We start from the raw sequence: 13,170 nt of genomic DNA on the forward strand, positions 1-13,170 counted from the left end.
CCACCCACAAGGACAGCCCAGCACCGAAATGCCAGGCAATTCTTCTCTGAACAGGAGTACCAACAGCAACCCCAGACACGTGTTTCGACCTTGTCGGGCCTCATCTGTGAGGTGAAGCTGAGTCTCTTTAAGCACAGTGAGCAAGACGTCCAAGTCTGGTTAATGGTTCTCCCTTAGTGGTTCCTGTTTAAAGTGGCAGATCTCCCTTGAAAATGCTTAGAGACCAAACTCTCTGGCTTCCACAAACCACATTCTGGTATCTTATGAATGGCGTTCCCACTAGCGGGGGTGGCCTACTGCAACAATAGACCCAGGCATGTAAGTTCACTGTCATTGATACTGAGGGTGGGAGCTGTCTTCAGGTTCACACAGTTATGTATGCAAGATTTGTTGGGTTTCCTGTCTCTTTTGTTATCCTCTGCAGCCATGCCACCTAGGAGCTTGTTTGAAGTACCCTCTACTAGTATGTTAATCACTTTCACCACCTGCAGGGCTTAACAAAAGAGCATGAGGGTCCATGGAGCCGTTGTCAGTAGATCAGGCTGTCCATGGCAGGGGGAAGTTTTTCCTGCCCCCTCCTTGAGATGACATTGTGCCCTCCTCTGCTGTCACATTCAAACAAAATGTGATAGGGTGGGCTTTGCCTGTAGGCTGTGTCCATGCCAGAGTACACAGGTCAATGCATTTGTTATGGTTTGAGCATAGGCAAATGTGTGTGGATTAATCCCACACATTTTCCTGAGGTAGGTACCCACCATCCATTCAGAAAAGCCCAGGCGAGGCCACACCCAACATGCAGATAGTCAAATTCCTCACAGGGTTTCTTACAGGAAGGCTCGGAAAACCCAAGGTGAACAGTAAGAATATGCAATGGCAGGATTCTTATAGGGCCGGCTCTCTCGCCTGGGAGCACCTATAGGAAAGTCCTGTATGTTTACATATAGTGATACTTCTAGCTTCCCCAGCACTTGCAATTGTATTCCTTTATAATGTTATATAATCAGGGGCGGAGCCATCCTCAACATTTTTGGTGGGCTGGATGGCAGTTCTGAAAACTGTTATAGAGACCGGACATTAATCCTATTGCACTATTGACTCCCCCGCCCCCTCTACCCTACCCTCTCCTCCCCGAGCTCATGAGTAGATATGACATCTTTCTTTGGCCCATTAGATGCATCTTTCCCCCAACTCACCAGAGGCGTAGCCAGGATTGTGTAACAAGTGGGGCTGCAGCCAACAAGGGAGGGCCCACACAAAAAGAGCCAGCAGGAAGAAGGGGGCCTGTTCTCTGTCCCCAGCCAAATGTGCAGGCGGGACCGAACGGAGTGAGAGAGGGCAAACTATTCAAGAGGGAGCTTTGGGGGGGAGGTCTCCCCCTGAGAATGTTTTTAAAATAATGGGTTAAAATGGTGCATTTTACAATACACCCTTTGTGATAAATTAGGTAAAAAGTCATATAGTTTACAATCAGTTTTGTAGGGTAAGATATGAAAAGAATCCATTAGATGCCAAGTCACCAACGATGCACAGGTGCATTTGCACGTGCATTTTCATAATACCCTTACCCATTATATATCAGTACTCTGCAAGTGTAAAAAACATTTTCATATTCATTGTGCCCAAACATGTCCATTCTGGTGAACCTATATATGCCACTATTCCCACATAAGAAACTACTCCTGTTTGCTTTGTCCATAATTCCAGTAAAAATACTATAACAAAACATGTTAATGTGGGCTCTGCCAATATATGCCTTCATCCCCATTTAAGAACATCCTCCTGTTGGCTTTGCCTTAATGCCATTAAGAAAAGCCATTCCGCAGTAAGAAAACATATCCTTGCTGACTACAAAACCCCATCCATCCCCATGTATGAACTCTCAACATGTTGTATTTGCTCGCTAACGGCAGTAAAAAATGTTGTGTCACAGGAAACAAACATTGCCTTGCAAGCTGCACGAATACCCCCATCCCAATGTAAAACCACTTAATTTGCCTTTGGCCTTAACACCAGCAATAAAATGCAAAGCCACAGTAAGAAAACACGTCCTTGCTGGTTAGCCGGTAAGATAGTTTAGTGGGTTGAGTGGTCGTTGTTGCGATCTGAGTGTTATTGGCAGGTTCAGATCCCAGCAGGCCCAACTCAGCCTTTCATCCTTCCAAGGTCGATCAATGAGTATCATTTTCGGTTGGGTGATAATTGTATGTAACTATGTTGTCTGTACAGTGTGCTTTCGCGAAAGCACTATTTAAATAACATATCATTAAACAAATCCCCCAATATAAGAACACTCATGTTGTACTCAACACGTTGCCAGTAAAAATTGCCATCAGCAGTAAGAAAACAATGCCTTGCAGGCTTCACAAATGCCCCCCACCCCTCTATGTAGAATACTTATTTTGCCTTTGCCCTTAGCACCAGTAAAAAATCATGCCAGGCCACAGAACGCTCTTGATGTCTTTGCCCTTAATGCAGGTACAAAATTCCATCCCACAGTAGGACCCAGCCAGCCGTATCGTCGTACCCTCCCCCACTCCAATCTGACCTTCACATAATAACACTCAAGTAGGCTTAGCTTTGCCCAAAAACACCAGTCAAATATACCATGTTCCTGTCAAAAAATGTTCATGCTCCAATGCCCCTCCCGAGCCCCATCCCCCCAGTGCGTGTGCAAACACCCACCCCAGTCATGCACCCCTGCAGCATATGTCATTTACACGGTGCTCTCATTCACACGCAGTCACATCCATGTACACCATTCACACTGCATTCATTCAAATGTGTGCACTTAGACACCCCCTTGCATACATTCACCCACTTACACACTCCTTCACATGCATGCATGTGTTTGTTCGTTTGTTCGTTCGTTCGTTCGTTCGTTTGTTCGTTCGTTTGTTGTTCATTCATACATGCATGCATACAATCCTCGCATACACACAAAAATGCTCGCATATACACAAAAACGTTTTTAGTAAATGCTCAGTATTGGCGGCATGGGCGTGTAAAAGATGGGCCCATCAGTTAAGCCTTTAGCTTCAACATAGGGGGGTACCCTGATATTACTGATATCCCCTGGGCAGGCTTTTGCTCACTGCCTATCTGTTTACTGCTGCTGACAAGCACCCTTGCCCCCCCCTCAACATTTAAAGCAATGGCCAGTAGTCATGTAAATGACTATTCTCTTACCTTGGAGAGTGGTGTATTTGCTTACTTTTAAAGTAAAGTAGGTAAATACAGCACTCTCCGAGGTAAGAAATGTTACAGCTGTTTGCCATCTGAGCCCAGGCTGGGTGTCACAGCAGAGTGATGCCTGCTGCCACTAAGTGGGAGGGCCTCAACCCACAGGTTCCAATGGGCCCCTGGGCCTCCTTTACCCTTTATCCTTCCCAGGTGAAGACATTGGCCCTCATTACAAGTTTGCTGATCCAGAAAAAGGTGCCAGTAACATCTGTTACTGGCACATGCGTCAGGCTAGCAAATTACAAGTCTGCCAGTAGGGGCTGTGAACTACCGGCAGCCCTTATCTGCCGGTAGTTATGGCCCCTACCGGCAGAGTTGTCACTGACGTGCTTCAGGGTTCCAATTCAGGGCTCAACAGGAATGGTAACTTACCGTTCCTCTGCCTCCCAGAATATATCGGTATTACCGGGATATCAGGCGGTGGAAACAGTAAGGCGAGTCTGCCAGTAACCCGCCGGTACCACCGGCGGGTTACCGGACGACTCGTAATGAGGGCATTGACTACCAATAGATGAAGTATTGGGAAAACAAGTGGAAACCAAAGGGAAATTGCAGAGCTGCCATTTATCTAATAATGGGCCTCATTACGAGTTAGCCGGTCCGGATTTAATGGTGCCGGTAAAACCCGTGCCGGCACCGTTTTCTGGACTGGCTAACTACGAGTTAAGTGGTCGTTTGGTGTCTGACCTGGCGGGCGTAACGCCACCGGCCACACACGGACATGGAAACACTGGCACCATTACAGCATGTTACCAGTGTTTCCACTGCCCTCATTCCGGTGGAGTCCTACTGGACTCCACGGGAATGGGGAGTAATGGAATGCCGGCTCCAGAATTACCGGACCACCGGGGCTGTAATGCCCCGGTGATTCCAGAAAGCCCGGAGCCGGTAAATCCTCACATGTCCGGCGGCAGCCTGCCATTTGTACCATTTGTACCGGCACGGCTACCGCCGGACTTGTAATGAGGCCCAATACCTTGTCTATTAAATTGCTCTTGCTAGAGCTGTTCTTGGCATTTCCAATTACTGCTTTGAATTAGAAGCTTTATTAATGCCTGGTGCTTTCCACTAGGAGAATGCCCTATGGGTGTCCTCCCCTGTCTTTTCCTGTTGTTCATCTACAGCACATCTAGTCTTCCTGTAAGGAGCCCCAACCAATTCAATAGGAGTCTGATGCCAATCACTACCAAAAAACATATAGGTCATCATAAAAAGTGCAAAACCCATGTTTGCACTGCTTTGCACCTTTACTGCGCAAGCTCAATCTGAATCCTGCGGGTAAAACCCCGCATTTCATCACATGGTGCATGGTTTATGCAATTGAGTTAATCTCCCCACCCTGAGGGCTATGTACCTTTACTGAAAATACATTTGGAGAACATGTGCCCCTTGAATCAGCTGAAAGTATACCCTATTTAGGTGTATAGTGTGTTCCCTTGGCCCAGGTGGGAACTTTGAGTCTGGTCTCTAGAGTGTACCATTGACCCTCCGCAGTGGGAAGCAGCCACGGACAGCACTTTCCTGGGAGGCCATACAAAGGCACTGCAGGGTACACTAGTGTGGATCAATGCACAGCATCTCGGACATCCCCAGGGGAGTGTAGGTGCAGATTTCAAAGCCCAGGTGGTGCTGGACCCACTCAATGAACATATCCAGGCAGCCCATGGGTGGCTGTGCCACCTGGTATTAGTCCAGCACAAACCTGTCTCAAGCATAACGTGTGACTCTGAGGAACCCCTTGGGACCACCATTGACCATTGTGGATGGGTAGAAGATGGTCACCCATACTCTTCCCCATGACTCATGGAAACTGCACTCACAGCATTCCATCCTGTGTGCATTGCATGACTCTTTCATGAAGAAGGACATACACAATATTTAATGTTGGACATACAGTACAGCACTTAGTCATGCGTGTGTGGGAATCTCAAAGCTTTCACCACAGCTAAAACATGGGGTTTGGCCAATGAGTATCCTCCCTTTCGCACACCAGGGTGTGAATAATTGTTACAAAGAAGTCCCTTGTGTTCAGCCTGAAGGTGCACAAGCGGCTGCTTTATTCACTTCTGACTCTTGTCGGGCAGTTTTTTAAAGAGCCGTTAAATTCAGTCTGTTGTGTTGCATTTTGTGTAATGTGTGTCATTTATGTTACCCACTTTTATTATTAACCTTCTGCAATTGTGAACATTGTTTCTCCTAAAAGCCTGCCAGCCTGTGTCGTATCTCCTCTTCTCTGTCACTCTGTCTGCTAAGTATAGTCAGACAGTCAAAAATGATTTATTTCGGATACGAATATTCATAAAAAACAACACACTACTATTTGACAAACATTTGTAAAAAAACAAACATACCATGCATCAACTTAAACTAGAGCTGTTAAAATCAATAACCACTGTCCACAAAACATGTCATAGTCCATGACAGAGTCCGCTCACACAGCTCATTCCTTTAATTTAACAACTATTACTAAAATACTAAAAGCCGGGGACCAAATTTAAAAATGGCCATTGCGGCCAACAAGAATCACAAGCTTAATATTCTTCAGTTGATTTGGTTTGCCATTAATTTCTTAAAATGGTTAACATAGGGTGCCCATACATTCTACAACCACTGGAAGCTATAATTATATAAATATTATTATTTCGGAAAGGCAGGACCTACACCTCTGACTTTCCTTCCTTTTCTCAAAGTCTCCAGGCTCCTCGTATGTGAAGTGACAGTGCCCATGCCGTAAAGTGGGAATCTGCATTCAATAAAAAAGCTGGGGCGATATTGTGGCAATTTATTTTATTTTGTTTTTACTTATTGGGTATTTATAATGCGCCTATAAACAATGTGTTTCAAGGCGCAACAAGACAAGGGGGTGGGAGAAAAGGGGGACAGACAAAACGATCCTACTAGGCCTTGTGACACTTGGATCGTGCAAGTGCAGTAAGAGAAGTTCAAGGGATAGGGGAGGGTGGAGTGCCGGTCAGGGCAGTGCCAGGGTAGCCAGGTGGACAGAGCCCCAGGGAAAGGAGAGAGTGCAGGGGAAGGGCGCTCCACGGGCTAAGTGGGAGGTAAGGGGCAGGAAGGGCTAAAAGGGTCCAGGCCCAACTAGGCTAGTGCAGGGAGAGGGGCCCAGAAGGGCAAGTGCAGGTTGGGGGGGCAGGGGAGACCATGTGCATGTGTAGTCTGGATTAGACACCCTGGTGCTCTGCAAGACTCTGAAGGATGCAGGAAGCCACTCAAGAGGCAGACAGGACATTAGCAGGGGAGGGGGAGAGGGAAGGAAGAAGCGAAAAGGAAGGGCTTGAGAAGCTTACTGAACTTAAGGAGATCCAGCTCAAGTCTCAGAGGGGAAGGGAGGCAATTCCAGGGGGAGACACCTGCAGAGGAGAGAGATTTACCCCCCCCCACCCATTCTCTGCGTAGAAAGCGTTTGATCTGCAGAGAGTTGGAGCTAGATGACCAAAAGGCTCTAGCAGGGAGTTATTTAGGGAGAGAGAGTTGGATAAAGCAGGGTCCGGGGCCCCAGAAAGCCTTATGGATGATGCAGAGGGTCTTGAATTTGATCCTCACAGCAACCGGGAGCCAGTGGATAGATTGTAGGGATGAAGCAATGCGGACCCTGAGCTTGAGGCTAAGGATAAGTCTTGCAGTCCTGTTCTGGATTAGTTGAAGTGGGCGAAGGGAGGAGTTAGGCAGATTGAGGAAGAGGCTGTTGCAGTAGTCCAGCCTGGAGAGGACCAGAGCTCTGGAGACATTGAGTTTCTGTTTGAAGGTGAGGAAAGGGAGACTGCCTCTGAGGATATGTAGCTGAAAGTGGGCCTTCTTGGTAAGGTCTGTGAAGTCAGGAGGACAGAGAAGAGTCGAAGATGACACCAAGGTTTGTTGTCTCACAGGAGGGTGAGGGGAGGGGGCCCATGGAGGGCGGCCAGAGTGTGGGAGGGAAAGTGGGAGCAGGGGTCCCAATTAGAAGGATCTATGTCTTACTGGCATAAAGGCAGAGATCGTTAGCAGTGCACCATGCCTTTTTTTTTTTTTTTAAATTTCTTTATTATTTTCTTAACAATAAGAACATACAAACATAGTGTCCCCCAAGCCGATGGGGGATTGGTCCATTTCCCTGCCACCTCCCCCCCGACCAAATCCATAACCACGCGCTGCAGTCTTGCGCCTCCAGGTCAGTTTGTGCTGTCTATGTCTCCATCGGTGGAGCTGTCTTCCTTGGGGTGTAACAAGGACACCGTAAGAGCCACCCACTGCAGTAGATCGTCCGAGGTGTCGATTTTCTGGTGTCTTTGCGCCAGTTCCCATGCTCCCGTCTCGGCTGTGGTCCATCTGTGTAGGTCCTCCCACCACGTTGCCACATCGGGTGCCTTGGGGCATTTCCAGGCCATAGCAATTCTTCTTTTTGCTAAGATGTACATGAGGTCTTTGAGTCTGTTCAGTGACCTGTTTATTTGTTCCTGGGGTATCGGCCCAGGATGCAGGCTTTGGGGGATTGCACGTCAAGTGTTATGTCCGCATTAGCTGCCCTGGTTTGGATCTGTGACCAGAAGGTTTGGATTGCCGGGCATCCCCAGAACATGTGGGCCTTTCCCGCAGAGGGATCCAGGCATTTGGGACATGTTGCGGAGCTCGTGTCGTTGAATCTGGAGATGACACGTGGGGTGAGGTAAGCCCTATGAATAATGTAAAATTGTATGAGCTGGAACCGTGAGTTCCGGGATACTTTTTTGTGGTAGCGCGTCACTGCATCCCACTCTTTGTCTTCGAATCTCTCGCCGAGTTCAAGTTCCCACTTATCTCTACTTTTGAGACTTTGTTGCGTGGCACAGTTCAGTAGAGTTTCGTAGAGCCTCGAGGTTTCGTGGCCTCCCTCCGCCGCACTTAGTAGGTTCTCGATGGGTTTGTGGCCGGTGTCAAGGGTCTCCATCTCTGGCCATCGTGTTGTGAGTTTGTTCGCTGCTGCCCCGTGTAGGAGGAATTGACCGGGCGGTATTCCCGTAGTTTCTTGCAGTTCGGTGAAACTGAGAATGCCTCGGTCGTCTACCAGGTCTCCCAGGGTGGCTATGCCTAGGGGTTCCCATATGTTCCTGATCACTTTCAGGTCTTCTGGTCTGTGTGACATCATTGCGGCTATTGGAATTTGTGGGGAGTAGGGGTCCGCCAGGTTGGCAATTCTGCAGGCCCTCTTCCAGGTACGGATGCCCAGGTGAATTAGGTATGAGTCTCGGTGACTCCTCTCCGACTCAGTCCAGAGTAAGTCTCTAAGCAGCCATGGGGAGTTTCTGGGCTGTAGTAGGTGGGTATCTGTGGCTGCATCGTCCGCCATCCACTGTATTACATGTTTCAGTTGGCCCGCCAGATAATAGAGCTCAAAGTTGGGGATTTTAAGGCCTCCTTTGTCATACGGTCTTTGTGTGGTTTCTAGGGCTACTCTGCATCGCCCCCCGTGCCATAGGAATTTTCGGCAGAGTTTGTTAAGTTCTTTGAAGAATTGTGGCGGGATGTAGAACGGGACATTGGTGAAGTAGTACAGCAGTCGCGGTAGTGCCACCATTTTGAGTAGCCCCGCTCTGCCAGCCACCGAAAGGGGCAGCTTGCTCCAGAAGTCGATTGATTTGGCTAGGCCCTCCTTAGCCCGTACTGTGTTTATTATATGCTCTGTTCTGGGGTCGCGGTGGATGTTGATGCCCAGGTATTTGAATGTGGTGGGTTCCCACCGGAGTGCTAATGGGGGGAGATTTTCTTTCCTGGTATTGCTTGGGGCTGCCAGGGGGTATAGGCAGGATTTATCGTGGTTAATTAGGATCCCCGTGCATCTAGAAAATCCTTCTAGGGTTTCAAGTATGTATGGTAGTATGTGCTCGGGGTCTTTCAGGTAGAGGAGCATATCGTCCGCGTACATGGACACCAAGTGGGACACTCCGTTTATTGTTATGCCCCCATCGCCATATTCGAGCCTAAGGTATGCTGCCACTGGTTCGATGGCCAGGATGTAGAGTAAGGGGGATAGGGGGCACCCCTGCCTGGTTCCTCTGGAGAGGCACCATTTATCTGAATAGGTGTTGTTGGTTCGGACTCTGGCGGTGGGATGTGCGTAGGTGAGCTTGACCCAGTTTAGGAAGGTGGGCCCGATTCCCATCTTGGTCATGGTGGCGTAGAGCCATTTCCACCTGACCGAGTCGAACGCTTTAGTGGCGTCGAGGGACACCACCGCACTTCTATCAGGTTTGTTGTCCGTGCTGTGTATGACGTGGTGTAGTTTCCGCAGGTTTTCAGTGATGGAACGTCCATGCACATACCCGGTTTGATCTCTGTGTATCAAATGTGGGATGGCCGCCTGTAGTCTCTTAGCTAGCAATGCTGTTAGTATCTTATAGTCTACATTGAGCATGGACAAGGGCCTGTATGCACCGCAGTCCTGGCTATCTTTGCTGGGCTCCAGCAGGGGAATGATGACCGCTTCGTTCATGGTGTCGGGGAGGTGGCCTAATTTGTATGCCTCGTTGTATACCTGGGATAGCAAGGGGGCCAATATATCTTCGTAGTTCTTATAAAACTCCCCCGGGAGCCCGTCGGGTCCTGGTGTTTTCCCCGTGGGTATTGATCTGATGGTGGCCATGACCTCTTCAGGCGTGATGGGGTTATCTAGGGCCTCGGTTACGTGCTCGTCTAGGTGTGGTAGCCTGATACTGTCGAGGGCATCCTCTATGTCCGTGTCCCTAGGGGGGGTGGGGTCGGAATATAGGGCCTGATAGTACTTTTTGAACGCTAGGTTAATCTCGGCTTGCGTGTGGATGTTCTGGCCTTCCTCGTCTCGGAGTAGGCAGATGGGTGTTTTAGGGATCTCACGTTTGTATAGCCACGCTAGTAGTTTGCCGGGTTTGTCACCTAGAGCGTGGTTTCTTTCGGTGTATTTCGCGTGGCTTAGCTTTCCTAGTGTCTCCCAGTTTTTTAAACACGCCTGTTTGAGTTCGATCACATTGTGTAAGTGGGAGTGGTCAGGGGATGGTGCAGATTCCAGGTCCCTCAACTCAGTTTCAGTGTGCTCAAGCAGGGATGTGATGTGCTTTTGGGCTCCTCCCGAGGCGGCTATCATTTCGCCCCTTATTACCACTTTGTATGCCTCCCACGCTGTGCTTATATGTTGGACACTGTCGATGTTAGTTTGCCAGTAGTTCGTTGTACCCTGTCGTATTTGTTCATTAAAGGATTTGTCGAGGAGCGCCTCGCTTCTGAGCCTCCATGTCGGGACGGGGGGCCTGGGGGTTGTCAGGGACCCTGTGGTGATCAGCGGTGAGTGGTCAGAAAGCACCCTAGCCAAGTATTGGGTGTGTTCAAAGTAGGGCAGGTGTTCCTCGCTGACAAAAAGTGTGTTGATTCTAGTGTGCACGTTGTGCGGTGGGGAGTAAAAGGAGTAGGCTCTGGCGTCAGGGTGTTGTGTTCTCCACAGATCTTTCAGGGCGAGTTGCTGTGTTAGGGCGATGAGTACTTTGGCTGGGGGGGAGGGGTGGGAGTGTTTGCTGTCTGCTCTGTCTATGCGCGGGTCTAGGGTGCAATTGTGGTCACCTCCCCATAGTATTAGGCCTTCCCTATAAGGGCTCAGGCGAGCGTATAGTGAATGGAAAAAGACGGTGGCGTTATGATTGGGGGCGTAAGTGCAGATTAGGCACAGGTCTTTTCCTTCTATGGTGCCTTGTATCAGGGCCATTCTGCCTTCGTTATCTGTTTTGGTGTGTGAAAGGGCGATGGGGACGGATGGCGCAATCCAAATCAAGACTCCTCTTGCGTATGAGGAGAACGTGGTGCCAACACAGGTTCCTCTCCAGGCTTTGGCCAGTGCGGCGAGTTTGGGTGCGTTAAGGTGTGTCTCTTGAAGGAGGGAGATACTGATTTTGTGTCGCTTCATAAAGGAAAGGATGCGATGTTGCTTGACATAACTGTTCAGACCCCGGACATTCCAGGACATTATTCTAATTTTGTCAGCCATGGTCTATGCATTGTTTTGGGCTTGTGGGTGGTTTTGGGGTGGGATTGCGGGTGGCTTCAGCGAACCTCGAGGCGATCCTGCAGCGGATGGACCTGGTCTGTAACCCATGTAACTGTAACTGGGTACCTCTTTTAGGATACCCTTCTAAGTGAACAATAACCACTAACTTAACGTTCGTTAATTTCCAACTGGGTCCTCTGAACTGGGTTTCCCTTCCCAACAAACTTAAACTTACCTTTAACTGAACACGTCTAGCGAGGTTCCCCTCGTTCTGACTCTCCCGTTTCCGCACCATTGACCGAGGTCTTCAGGCGCCCTACGGGCGGGTTAATGCACCCAAAATTCTGGGGGTCCTTCAGCAGGAGCTCTCCGGTTGTTGCCTTGTGGGGAGTTAACGGACTCCCATTTCGCTCCTGTGGGTATCGATGTTGCTGCAGTGCGGTGTGTCTTGATTCTCATGTCAGTCGAGCTCCAGGGTTGAGTGGCCTGTGTCACCTGGGGCGTTGCTTCCGCGGTTTGTGCTCTCTGGGTTCAATGTCTGGGATTTGCTCCCTGTCCATCCATTCGCTGGCTTCCGTTGTATTGTATCGAACAGTAGTGCTTTGCTGTTGTGTAGCACTTTCAACCTGGCCGGGTAGAGTAGCATATAGCGTAGGCCTGCGTTTTTCAGTCGTGCCTTGGTGGTGATGAATTGGGCTCTCGCCATTTGGACTTGGAGTGTGTAGTCCGGGTATATGGCCACTTTGGCTGAGTCTCGTTGTATGCGGCCACCCGCTCTCGAGAATGCGAGGATCGCCTCCCTGTCTTTGTAATTGAGTACCTTGGCTATTACAGGCCTGGGCGGGGCCCCGGGGGGTGGTCGTTTGGCGAGGGAACGGTGCGCTCGTTCGATGGTGAAGCCCTGCGACAGCTTGCCAGCTCCGATTTCCTGCAGCAAGAGGTTTTCAATATAGTTCGTGGGGTCGTTCCCCTCAATACCCTCAGGGAGTCCGAGGAGTCTAACGTTGTTGCGGCGCGCCCGTCCTTCGGCTTCCTCTGCCCTGTTTTCTAGATTTTGTACCTTTTGCACCAAGGCGTCCATGTCATTAAGCATCTGGGTTTTCGCCTCCGTGTTTTCGCGGACCTGGGTCTCCAGTGCTTCGGTGCGATTAGCTATGGCACGGACATCCTGTCGCAGCAGGTTTAGGTCGATTGCCACGGCGTCAATTTTGGTCTCCATGGTCTTCTGTAGGGCTTTAATGGCTTCCAGTAGCTGTGAGTTTGCCGGTTCCAGGGTCTTTTCCTGAGGAGATGTTGTGCTGGTGGTGTCGGTGTCCTGGTTGGCTGGGCCGCAGGCCGCATATGTTTCCATAGTTGTCTGCCGCTGTTTATTTTTGTTGCCTCTTGCTGACATTTCGATCGGCTAGGCCGGGCTGGCCGCTGTGTGCTGTGGGGCTAGTGGAGTGTTTTGGCCGCAACACCCTCAGTCTATGGGTGCCGTGCCTCTTGGCCCAGTGGAGGAGGGGCGCGCCCCCGGGCTTGGCGTACGTGCCCCGGGCAGTGGTCGCAATCGTGGGTCAGCGGCTAACTGGGTCGAGGGCTGGCCCCCGCCCTCAGGGGGCGCCCCTACCGGTGCATCAACCCCGGGGTAGGCTCCTTGTTGGTGCCGCACAGGTCTTAGTTGTCTCTGCGGATGATGTAGTGCAGCGAGCTGGGGCGCCTATGCGGGGGGGGGGCGCTTATTTCTTGTGGGGCGCTGGTGATGGTGGTTGGGATCCCCTTTTCGCCCCTCCTTACCGCGTGTGTTGGGCGGACCTCTCCGCGCTCGCTTCCGCTTTGGGTGTGGTGCTGGTCCGGTCCTCGGAGGCTCCTGTGATTCGTCTCAGGCCGCTCGGAGCCGGATTGCCGTCTGGTCTCCCTAGCCCTTGCCAGCAGCTCCGGATTGCGGGTCTTTCCTCTGTGGGCGGGCT

The sequence above is a fragment of the Ambystoma mexicanum genome, chromosome 8 (assembly GCF_040938575.1).
Source record: "Ambystoma mexicanum isolate Mex_15411 chromosome 8, UKY_AmexF1_1, whole genome shotgun sequence".
In the NCBI taxonomy this organism is placed as follows: domain Eukaryota; kingdom Metazoa; phylum Chordata; class Amphibia; order Caudata; family Ambystomatidae; genus Ambystoma; species Ambystoma mexicanum.